The sequence below is a fragment of the Arachis hypogaea genome, chromosome 20 (genome assembly GCF_003086295.3).
Source record: "Arachis hypogaea cultivar Tifrunner chromosome 20, arahy.Tifrunner.gnm2.J5K5, whole genome shotgun sequence".
Lineage (NCBI taxonomy): Eukaryota > Viridiplantae > Streptophyta > Magnoliopsida > Fabales > Fabaceae > Arachis > Arachis hypogaea.
The window spans coordinates 67,217,488-67,228,479 of record NC_092055.1 but is presented as its reverse complement, the minus strand read 5'-3'; the positions used below and the strand labels follow the sequence as shown (position 1 = coordinate 67,228,479).

General features: G+C 37.7%; 1 pseudogene; it reads left to right on the top strand.

Moving 5' to 3' along the window:
• The first annotated feature begins 7,167 nt into the window (after positions 1–7,167).
• On the top strand, positions 7,168–10,637 carry LOC112785096 (glyceraldehyde-3-phosphate dehydrogenase B, chloroplastic-like; annotated as a pseudogene).
• The last annotated feature ends 355 nt before the right edge of the window (positions 10,638–10,992 follow it).

Here is a 10,992-nt window from a genome sequence, read left to right as displayed (position 1 = left end):
CTACTTGGTATTTACTAAGGCTTTATTTGGTAAAATTTTTCAAAAAAATACTTGTGCTTTTTAAAAGTTTAAACTCTTTATTTTGTGTTTGGTAAATAAAAAAAAGGGTTGAGTACTTTTTTTTATCTTAGTCTTGGATCAAAATCAAAATTGTCTCCGACTTTTTTTCATATTAAAATCATCCTCAATGTTACAAAACGTTATAAAATCGTCCTTTTGTCCATAAACAATATTTTTCTGACTATTTTACCCTTAAAAAAAATCCCAAAAATCCTCCTTACCCTCACCACTAACTTCTGCATCATCTTCATCATTCCTATGCATCTCTCTCCCTCTCCCTCTTTCTTTCCTCATGGCCATCACCACTGTCACCATAACCATCACACCTTCTTTCTCTCTAAATCACTATCACCCATCCACAAACTAAATTTAGCAACAGTAACAACAAATTTAGAACAAATTCAGCAAATTCAGCAACATCAACACACTTTCAGCAAAAGCAACAACAAAATGAACAACAGTAACAACAACATCCACAAAATAAATCAACAAAAATTTTAGATTTAACAACAATTTAGCGATCATCAACCGCATCAGCAGCGATAGAAATTTAAAAAATTTAAAAAGAAAGAAAATGATGTTTATCAGTTTATGCTCTTCAAAAATAAAAAAATAAATAAAAAAAGGAAGAACAAAAAGATGAGGAAGGAAGTGACGGTGCAGGAACCTACTGCCATCAACCTCTGGCCGCTGCCGCCCTCAGTGCGACGGTTCTATCCTCCTTCTTCCTCCCCTTCTTTTCTTCTTCCTCTTCCTTCCAACTGCCACCTACTGTCGCCATTCGTCGAAAGCCAACAGCCACTACAAGCGGCACCTCTCCCTTCCCAGAACACGTCACAGCGCCGCCATGTCGAGGGATTCAAAGCTGAAAACGACAAACTCGAAGATGCTTCTATCAATCCTACCACTCTCTACTCTCCACCTTCCCAAACTCTTACAACTGACCTCACTCCTCCTACCCCATCGATCCCTAAGCTGATCCCAAACCCACACCTTCTGATCTCTCGAAACTGCCGCCCACCACCTTTGATTTCTGGACGAGGATGAATTCAAAGGCCTCCCCATCTAACACCCTCCTCCGATCACAATGCTTTCCACTCTAATTCCACCTTCCCTCTCACCCATCTCGACGCCAAGCATCCCCGTGATTCCCTTTCTCTCTCAATTTAATTAGAGGTAATTTGGTGAGGGAGAGTAGGAATCTGGAGAAAGAAAGAGAGAAAGAGACTCGGTGATTATGCTGAAGGGGGTTGGGGCTTAGTGGGGAGAAAGAGGAATTTTTTTAAGGGCAGAATAGTCACAAAAATATTGTTTATGGATAAAAGGACAAATTTATAACGTTTTGTAACGTTGAGGATGATTTTAATATGAAAAAAGGTCGGTGATGATTTTGATTTTGACCCAAGACCTTAGGGACGAAAAAAGTACTTAACTCTAAAAAAAACCGTGTTTGTACCTGTAACTTTTAAAAGATCGGGATACTTTTGAATGTATTTAAAATAGAACTTTTCAAAGTTAGTTTGTGCTTTTCAAAATTTAAAGGTCTAATATAATTTCATATGTTAACTAATTTTTAAATTTAATTCTTACATTTATGTTTATTATAATATTTTTAAATTTTAAAAGATATTTTATCAAACACAATTGTTGTTTGTGTTTTTTAAAAGTTATTTTTAACTTGATTTAATAAACATAAATGCTATCACTTTTAAAAAGTCATCTTTTAAAAATTAATTTTTATAAACTACTTTTAAAAAGTAAAAATTTTACCAAACTAAATCTGAATAAAATTGTTGTTTAAGAGCATTACTAAAATTTTAGTTGCCAAGAAAATCCTAGTTATAGTAACAAAACCACTAGAAGAACTTCCAACTCAGTTGTTCACCACAAAATTTTCATTTCACTTTCCTATACTACCATTAGCAACATTTCAGGAGAGATATGCTATATATAATTATCACCTAAGAGGCATTTAGTCTGAATGGTCCCAAACCCAAAAGGAGATTAAAAAAGCCTAATTAATGATCATGTCTTGAAATCGGAGACATGCATGACATTATCAAGATCAGTGAAAATTTTAGCAAGATCATGAAATTCCCATTATGTGGTATATTTTACACCAAATGCATAAATCATGAAAATCAAGGATATAATTTTATTGGGAGCTGCACGTTAAGACACAGTAATTCGTTCCTTATAAGCACTGCAGCAAGTTTCGTAACGAGTAGAAAGCGAAGGATGTAGTAAGCTAGAAGCAATCATGCATCAAATCGAGGACAAATTCTTGAGCACAATACATATTCAAGTACTAATATAATGCTAATAATATATGTTCATAATTTGCTTTGGATTCTATTAATAATAATAATAATAATAATAATAAAAAGTTTTAGCTAACAAGTGTACTAATAAACGCAAGCAATTATATTGTTAAGGAAACAAAATAAGTATTTTTTATTAAAAATATTAAAAGTTCTTTTTAACGATAATTTTTCTTTTAAAATATCTTTAATAAGTATTCTTAACAAGATCTATTGTTAAAATATTTTTTCTTGTACAATCTCCTTAATAAAATGATTACTACCTTATCTCTAAGGATTATAATTCTTCCTAAATTGATGTTTTGTCAATCTTGTATTTCTGAAGAAGGTATTTGTTCTAGGGGTTAACTCAAATCGGATATGGATTGGGCTTGTTTATGAGGTCCAAACGTCCAATGGAGTGGTCTCCGACTTGTCCTGCGTCAGAAAGCCGTTATCCGAGTTGTGTATTTGAAAAGGTGGGGGTTGTACCTGCAAGACACTCTGATGCCTATGTCAGCAAGGGGTTAAGCAGGTTTAAGTATATTGGAACTTAGGTTTACGTGAGTGTATCAGTATATTTATAGAGGATGAACCAACAACCACCGTTGAAGTATTTCCACTTTTGATGGTGGATAACCATCCTTTTATCTTAGGATTGTTGAGATCTCTCTTCTAGAAGTGAGAGAGAGATTTAAGGAGGTAGTTATTCTTTGGATAAGTGTTAATTGTTTGCTTGCGTCGATCCATCCTCTTTGAGGAGGTTAGATAAGTGCTGGTGGCCAATCCTTTAGATTGGGCCTTTTGACTTGATTTGGGCCTGGCTTATTATTTGGGTCAGGGTATGAACAGTGCCCCTACTTGAGTCCAATCTCTTTAGTATGAGTTGGATTCGAGTATTGATAGAACTCGGGAATACTTAGGTCGATATTCTCTTTCCAAGTCGAAAAATCGATGTCATTTTAGATTTTAAAACCGACATGATTTCAAATTATCAATCGTCGCGTCTCATCAACCGTCGCGTATGTTTAGCTTTTCGCATTTACACGTGGAGAGCGGTTACATTGGTAACGGCGCATTCTTTTAATGCGTGAGCCATTTTACAATTATGCCCCTAGTATCTTATAAATAGCTTTCTCTCTGAAACTGCTTTCCTTTGCTCTTTCGCGCTTCCTTTCTTACTCAAACCCTTTGGTTTTCGTTTGTTGGTGCTTCACAGCGTTCGCCTTTCGATTGCTGGGACTCCCCTCTTCTTCACATCTTCGAAAAGGTTAGTTCTTCATTACTTGGATCCCTTCTTCGTTTTTCTGGTATTTTCTTTATTTCTGTTAAGTATACTGTATTCTTGAGAGGGAGATTGGGTAGGTCTCTGTGGTACCTTCATTGGTTACAGTAGGAAACTTTAAGATTTTGTGTTTTCTTTTGCAAAAATCATTTTTACCGTTGACTATTTTCTACTTTTTTTGGAAAGAACTGCTTTGTTTCGAACCAATTTTTTATGTTTTCCCTTTTCTTTGTGCAATGTTGGTGATACGCGGAAACTTTCCTCTCAACAAATTTCCTACCGGCAAGTGCACCGGATTGTCGTCAAGTAAAAACTCACTGTAGAGTGAGGTAGAATCCCACAGGGATTGGTAGATTGATCAGCGTTAATTGGAGAATTATAGTAGTTAAGAAAAATCGAAATTGAAATTGGGAATTGCAGAAAGTAAATTGGCGGGAAGCTTAAATTGCAAGAAAGTAAATGAACAGAAATTAAATTGCTGAAATTAAATGACAGAAGCTTAGATTGCAATAAATTAAATGGGAATGGGAATTAGCATGAAATTAAAGACAGAAAGTAAATAGAATGGGTAGATCAGAGATGGGGATTCATTGGGTTTCAGGAGATATTGAATTCTCTTGATCAAATCATTTTTATCTCTTCCTCAATCAATGCATTCATTGACATTGCTTGGCAATCTTAGATGATTGTTTCCCAATGTCTTAGCTCACAAATCTCTCTAAGCATGAACAACTGCCCAATGTCTTGATTTAATTGCTCATGGAAAGAGTTGATGTTTGGTCACTAACTATCCACACAAATTCATAGATCAAAGTATTGGTAGGATCACATGTCACTATATCCATCCAACCCCCACTCTAATCCAATGTGAGAAAGCAATTCTAGCATGAACTCTTCATTCCTCTCTCAAGGCTCCGAAGAATTCCAATTATGGATAGCTTCTTTCTCAAGACAGCTATCCAATTGAATTAAGACCGAAAGCTTTCTAACAAAATCAAGAGAAAAAATAGAAGAAGAAGATGTAAACTACTATTGATCCATTGAATTACAATAGAGCTCCCTAACCCAATGAAATGGGGTTTGTTGTTCATAGCTCAATTCAATTTTTACAGAGAAAGAAAAGTGCAGAAAGAAATAAAGAAAGTACAAAAAGAAACTAAAAGAAAAGTCCAGGAATGGAAATCAGGGAATTGAACTCCTAGAGCCCCCCTCAGGGCCTCCCATAAGCTCTCTCAATCTTCAACAATTCTTCTATTTATAACCCTCTTCTCATTTTCAATTGGATCAAGTATTTGGATGTGGGCCTTGGTTGAAGCAGTTAGGAGCAATTCTCCAGTGATGGGCATTGGCAACTCACTTTCATATTTGGAATAGGTGCAATTTGGAATTGAATTGGCCTTAACGTTGGTGATCACGTTTGAGGGCAAACGTTGAATCAAACGCCCCTTTGAAAATTCAGTTTTGCTTGCTGTGATTAGAATTTGACTCAACGTTGGAGGGCCAATGTTTCGCTATTCACACGTACGCATGACCTACGCATACGCGTGGGCGTGGTTGGACTGAAAAAGTATGTTCACGCGTACGCGTCATTGACGCGTACGTGTCGATGCAAAATTCCCAACTCCCATTTCTGAAATCTTATCGTGGACGTTGGAGGCAGCGTTTGAGGCAATGTTGGACCTCCAACGTTCGCACATCCACGCGTGCGCATCACCTACGGGTGCGCGTGGATGCTAAATTCTCAAATTCCAAATCTGAATGTTGCATATCAAGCCTTGAGACGTCACTTCGTCCTCTTGTCAACGTTGCCAATTTGATGCCCACTATACACTATTATATATGGTTGAAAAGATCTGAATGTCAGCTTTTCAACCCAACTAGTATAACCTCAATTAGATATCTGCAACTCAAGTTATGCTCCTTTGAAGGGGATAGGGTCGCTGGCGTCGGTGTGCAACGTTGGAAGCAATGTTGGCACACCAACATTTACACCAACGTTGGGAACATTGCCAGATTCGGAAGCTCAAACGTGCAGTCCACCCCATACTATTATATATTGTTGGAAAGCCTTGAATGTTTACTTTCCAATTCCATTGGAAGCGCATCATTTGAAGCTTCACAGCTCGAGTTATACTCTATCGAATGTGCAGAGGTCAGCTGGTCTTACTACAGGTTGGTACCATGTTCGTTTATGCATATTTCGGGGCTGTTTTCTACCTCAATTTTAGTTTCCACAATGTAGTGCCATATATGCTTGGAAAGCTCTCGATTCCTATGTTCCAATGCTTTTGGAATCACCTCATTTGGAGCTCTATAGCTCAAGTTATTCGTGTTGGAAGTATACCCCTTCAGGCTGTGGGGAGCGACGTTTCCAGCAACGTTGGAGCACCAACTTTGGCTCCAACGTTGCTTCCCTTTGCCTCCTTTCATGGCCTTCTTGTTGCCTCTTTGCCTTCCCTTTTCTTAGCTTCCTTTTCACCTATCATCAACCAAACATTTGCATCAAAGTTTGCTATAATTCATAAGATCTTTGCATTATTAAATCATCAAACACAAGTTGCATAAAATCTTATGAAAAGCACATGAATAACCAAGTTTGCATGAATCAAGGTGTGTATGAAATTCTCATCCAAATACTTACTTATTGCCTAAGAAATGCATGAAACTACTATAAAACAAACTGAAAATGGCTTGTGAAACTAGCCAAGATGCCCTGGCATCACAACACCAAACTTAAATCTTGCTTGTCTGCAAGCAAGTGATAAAACATGAAAATACAAGAGATCACTACAAGAAAAATACCCATTCAGCCACACTTTTTTTAAGTTACATTTGAAAAGCGTAGCCTATTCTATGAATAGGCTACGCTTTTCTCCGTGTTGCCTTTTTATAAGAGAAAAGGATACACAATTGCAGCATCATTTAAAAAGTGTAGCCTTAGGTATTATAGAAATCACTTATAAAACGTAGCCGTATGTTGATATCTATAGATTCATTTTTCGTATCTAAAGAAACGCTTTTAGAGAGTAACCTATTTGTTAAGTTTTGGGTACCCTTCAAAAATGATGCCTAATGTATGCATGGCCAAATCCTAACAACACTTGGTAAATTTTTTATTCCACTTTCAATTCCCTCCAAAAGCACACACGAACCCTTTCTTCCGCAACAACTAAACCTCACAAGTCACACCTTCAATTCGAAAAGTGAGACCCTCACCTTCGCTAACCTTTCGCGCACAACAACCCTCACCTTCGCCATTCTCACCTTTTAACACTCATCACCTTCCCCTTCTCACCGTCGCCGTTGACTGTAAACGGAAAATTTTTTTCACCTTTTTACCAAATCAGAAACGGTGTCATATCCCCCTTTGTCTCTCTTCTCTGTTCTCTCTCGTCACTCTCTTCTCTGTTCTCTCGTCGCTCTCACCTCTCGTCTCCGGTCTCTAGCTCACTTCTCTCTCGGTCTCGCGCGCGCACTCACTATCTCAGACTCAAGCTCGTCGTTGCGGTTTGTGTCGTCACCATGTCGCACTCAGTCGCCGCCTTCCTTGCGCTCACTTCGCCGGTGGCAGAAGAAGACGGAACCAGCATCTTGTCCCTGGGTGGCGGTCGTCTTCGTCTTCTTGTTTCGGCCATTAATTCAGTTGGTCAGCTTTCTTCACCGTCGATCCCTGGTGAGTTTCCTTTGGCCCTGTTCTTTCAATGAAGAAGGTGTGTGTGGCTGTGCTGATGATGATGAACAACAATGGCTAGTGGTATGTATCAATTTTCAGTTGGTTCTGTGAAATTTGAGAGGTTTAGGGTTTCGATTTAGGGGTTTTTATTTGGGTCACTAGGAATTGTGGGGTTTTAGCTTCAGAACGGTGGTATGTATCAATTTTCAGTTGGTTCTATGAAATTTGAGAAGTTTGGGGTTCTGATTTAGGGTTTTTATTTGTGAAATTGTTTGTGTGTGTGTGTGTGAGTGAGTGATTTATCATACAGCAGCAGGCTGAAGAATATGCAGCTTTGATCATGGAAGAACTAGACCCTGAAGAGACGGGATTTATCATGGTATTTACATCATCCTATTTTAGATCGTTTTGGTATAAAACTTATCAAAATTAAGTAAAATTAGTCACTATTATAGTTTCACATACAGATAAGTACTTATATTTCAAATCATAACTCATAAGTATGAAGTTGATTTATATTTAAGATGATGAGAGGGACTGATTTCACTTGTATTTAGGAAATTAGATCAAATCCATAAGAAAAATTTGACATAGACCAAAATCATAAATAGCTAACTCTAGAAGTGACTAGAAATTTATTTGAAAAGAAATTCAAATTTGGGGGTTTTAGGGTTATAGGTTCTTTTTTGGGTTCTGATTCGCCAAAAATAGATTAAGCCAGGAGATTCATTTTTGGTCCATCAATTGCATTGGTGATATTGGTGCAAAATTGATATATGTCTCAATTCATTTTTAATTTACAATTTAGGTTGATAATTCTCATTTTACTGTTTGAAGCAATGCCGTTTTCCCCTTTTGCACTTGAAATTAAGCTGATTGGCATGATTTTGTGAATTTTGCATTCAGCTTTAATGAGAATAATAAAAAACCAACAAGTTGAGAAGAGAAAAAGTAAGTGATCAATCAAATAGATACTGTGGTATTTTATCTTATTTATTTAATTTAATGAGCAGGCATAATTAAGTAGTTCGATCTTAATTATTATTCTTATTCATCACTTTGATTCATTGTGAGCAGAGGCTTGAGGTGATGGAGTTCTCGGGGCTGAAATCAAGTTCATGTGTTACCCATGCCATTAATGCTAGAGATTCTTCCTTCTTTGATGTTGTGGCTTCTCAACTCACTCCCAAGGTTCATTTCTTAATCAACCATTTGAGCTTTTTATTTAAGCAATTTTTTTTTCTTTCCGTTTTTTTTTTAAATATTGTGAGTTGAAAGTAGACGACGGGATAAAGGCCTGTGAGGGGAGAGACAGTGGCCAAGTTGAAGGTAGCTATCAATGGCTTTGGACGCATCGGTAGAAACTTCTTGCGCTGTTGGCACGGTCGCAAGGACTCACCCCTTGATGTGGTTGTTGTGAATGACAGCGGTGGTGTCAAGAATGTAAGTATTCGCATTACAATGCCATTTTTAGATGAAATGAATGACAGTAATTAGCACGTACGTAAGTAACATATGGTGATTTAATTTGCATAAGCAGGCCTCACACTTGCTTAAATATGATTCTATGCTGGGAACTTTCAAAGCAGATGTGAAAATAGTGGATGACCAAACCATTTTCGTGGATGGTAAGCCCATTAAGGTTGTCTCAAACAGGGATCCTCTTAAACTTCCTTGGGCTGAGCTTGGAGTTGACATTGTTATTGAGGTAAGTCTTGACCTTTTGGATTCTGTGCTTCTTTTGATTTGATTTGATTTGATTTGATTCGATTTGATTGGATGATATTCAGGGAACTGGAGTGTTTGTGGATGGGCCTGGTGCTGGAAAACACATCCAAGCCGGTGCCAAGAAAGTCATCATCACTGCTCCTGCTAAGGGTGCTGATATTCCAACCTACGTCCTCGGAGTCAACGAACAAGACTACGGCCATGAAGTTGCCAACATTATAAGGTCCTTGAAACATTAACACTCTTCTTTACTAAGTAAAAATAAATGATTAATTATCATTAGTATAGCTAAGTGGTTGATTTTGAATTCTTTCTTTTTTTTCTTCAATTTAGTAATGCTTCTTGCACCACAAACTGTCTTGCTCCGTTTGTGAAGATCTTGGATGAAGAATTTGGTAAGCCGAAATGTCGGACACATGATGATGTTACTTAATGTTTGAGAGCTTAGAGAGTTACTTTGATTTGCTCTATATTTTCCAGGCATTGTGAAAGGAACAATGACAACTACACACTCCTACATAGGAGACCAGGTACAAAATCAGCTACAATTTTGCTCTTGTTTATCTCTTTAACTAGTTTAGTGTTTACTCTTCGGTGCTGTTTTACCAATTTGTTCAACTGAATTGTGCTTGTGCAGAGGCTTTTGGATGCTTCACACAGGGATTTAAGAAGAGCAAGAGCTGCAGCATTGAACATTGTTCCTACAAGCACCGGAGCAGCCAAGGCTGTGTCCTTAGTGCTGCCAAAACTGAAGGGAAAGCTCAATGGAATTGCGCTGCGAGTGCCTACCCCTAATGTCTCAGTAGTTGACCTTGTTATCAATGTTGAGAAGAAGGGTGTTACGGCTGAAGAAGTCAATGCAGCTTTCAGAAAGGCAGCTGAGGGGCCGTTGAAGGGTGTATTGGACGTGTGTGATGTTCCTCTTGTGTCCGTGGACTTCCGCTGCACCGATGTTTCTTCTACTATTGACTCTTCACTCACTATGGTCATGGGAGATGATATGGTTAAGGTTGTTGCTTGGTATGACAATGAATGGGGTTACAGGTTAGGCCACTCTCCACATATAGCAGCTACTTTTGTTTTGGCTTTCTCACTTAATGAATCCTTGAGATAGAACATGCACATGTAGTAGTACATTGAAGTAGCATGTTCTATAGAAATTATCATATATAATTAAAATCGGCAACTATAGAAATTTAGTACATTGAATTATCAGTGATATATATTTTAGAACAGAGGGTGAATATTGTTACAAAGGATCAGATTATTGATAGTTAAAATACGGGGTGATTGCAGCCAAAGGGTTGTGGATTTGGCACATTTGGTGGCAAACAAGTGGCCCGGAATAGCTGCTGCAAAGGGAGGTGGAGACCCATTGGAAGAGTTTTATGAGACAAACCCAGCTGATGAAGAATGCAAAGTCTTTGAATAGAATAGCAGCTTTGGTTATTATCGCTGCCACCAGACCATATATTTTGAATTTGTGTTAATTTAATTTATGAGGGAGAACAAGATCAAAGTGTTCAGACGACAATAGGTGACGATCATGTCTGGGGCATGTCTTCTAAAATTTAAATGTGTATGCTATTTGTTCTTGCCAGGCAGGCTTTTCAGAATTCATTTGGTTCTATGATTTTGTTTTCTTCATGTGTCGCGAGAATGGTCAAAAGAATATTTGTAAGTAGCCTGGTCATTTCCTTCAACATAATCTTGTATTGATTGCGTATGGTGGTGAATCAGTATGCAAAATCCTTACATGCTTCTCTTTTTGAATTATGATAATCTGCAGCTGTAAGCAGGGCAGTAACTGCTTGGAAATTAGTTCTTGCTGGGAATGAACAAGAGAATGAACACTGATACAATTGTTAAGGCCAAGAGTTTTCTTGATGGTGATGAAGATCAGTATGAAAAAGATGTGTTTGAGAAGAATTTGAAGGTGCTTCAGA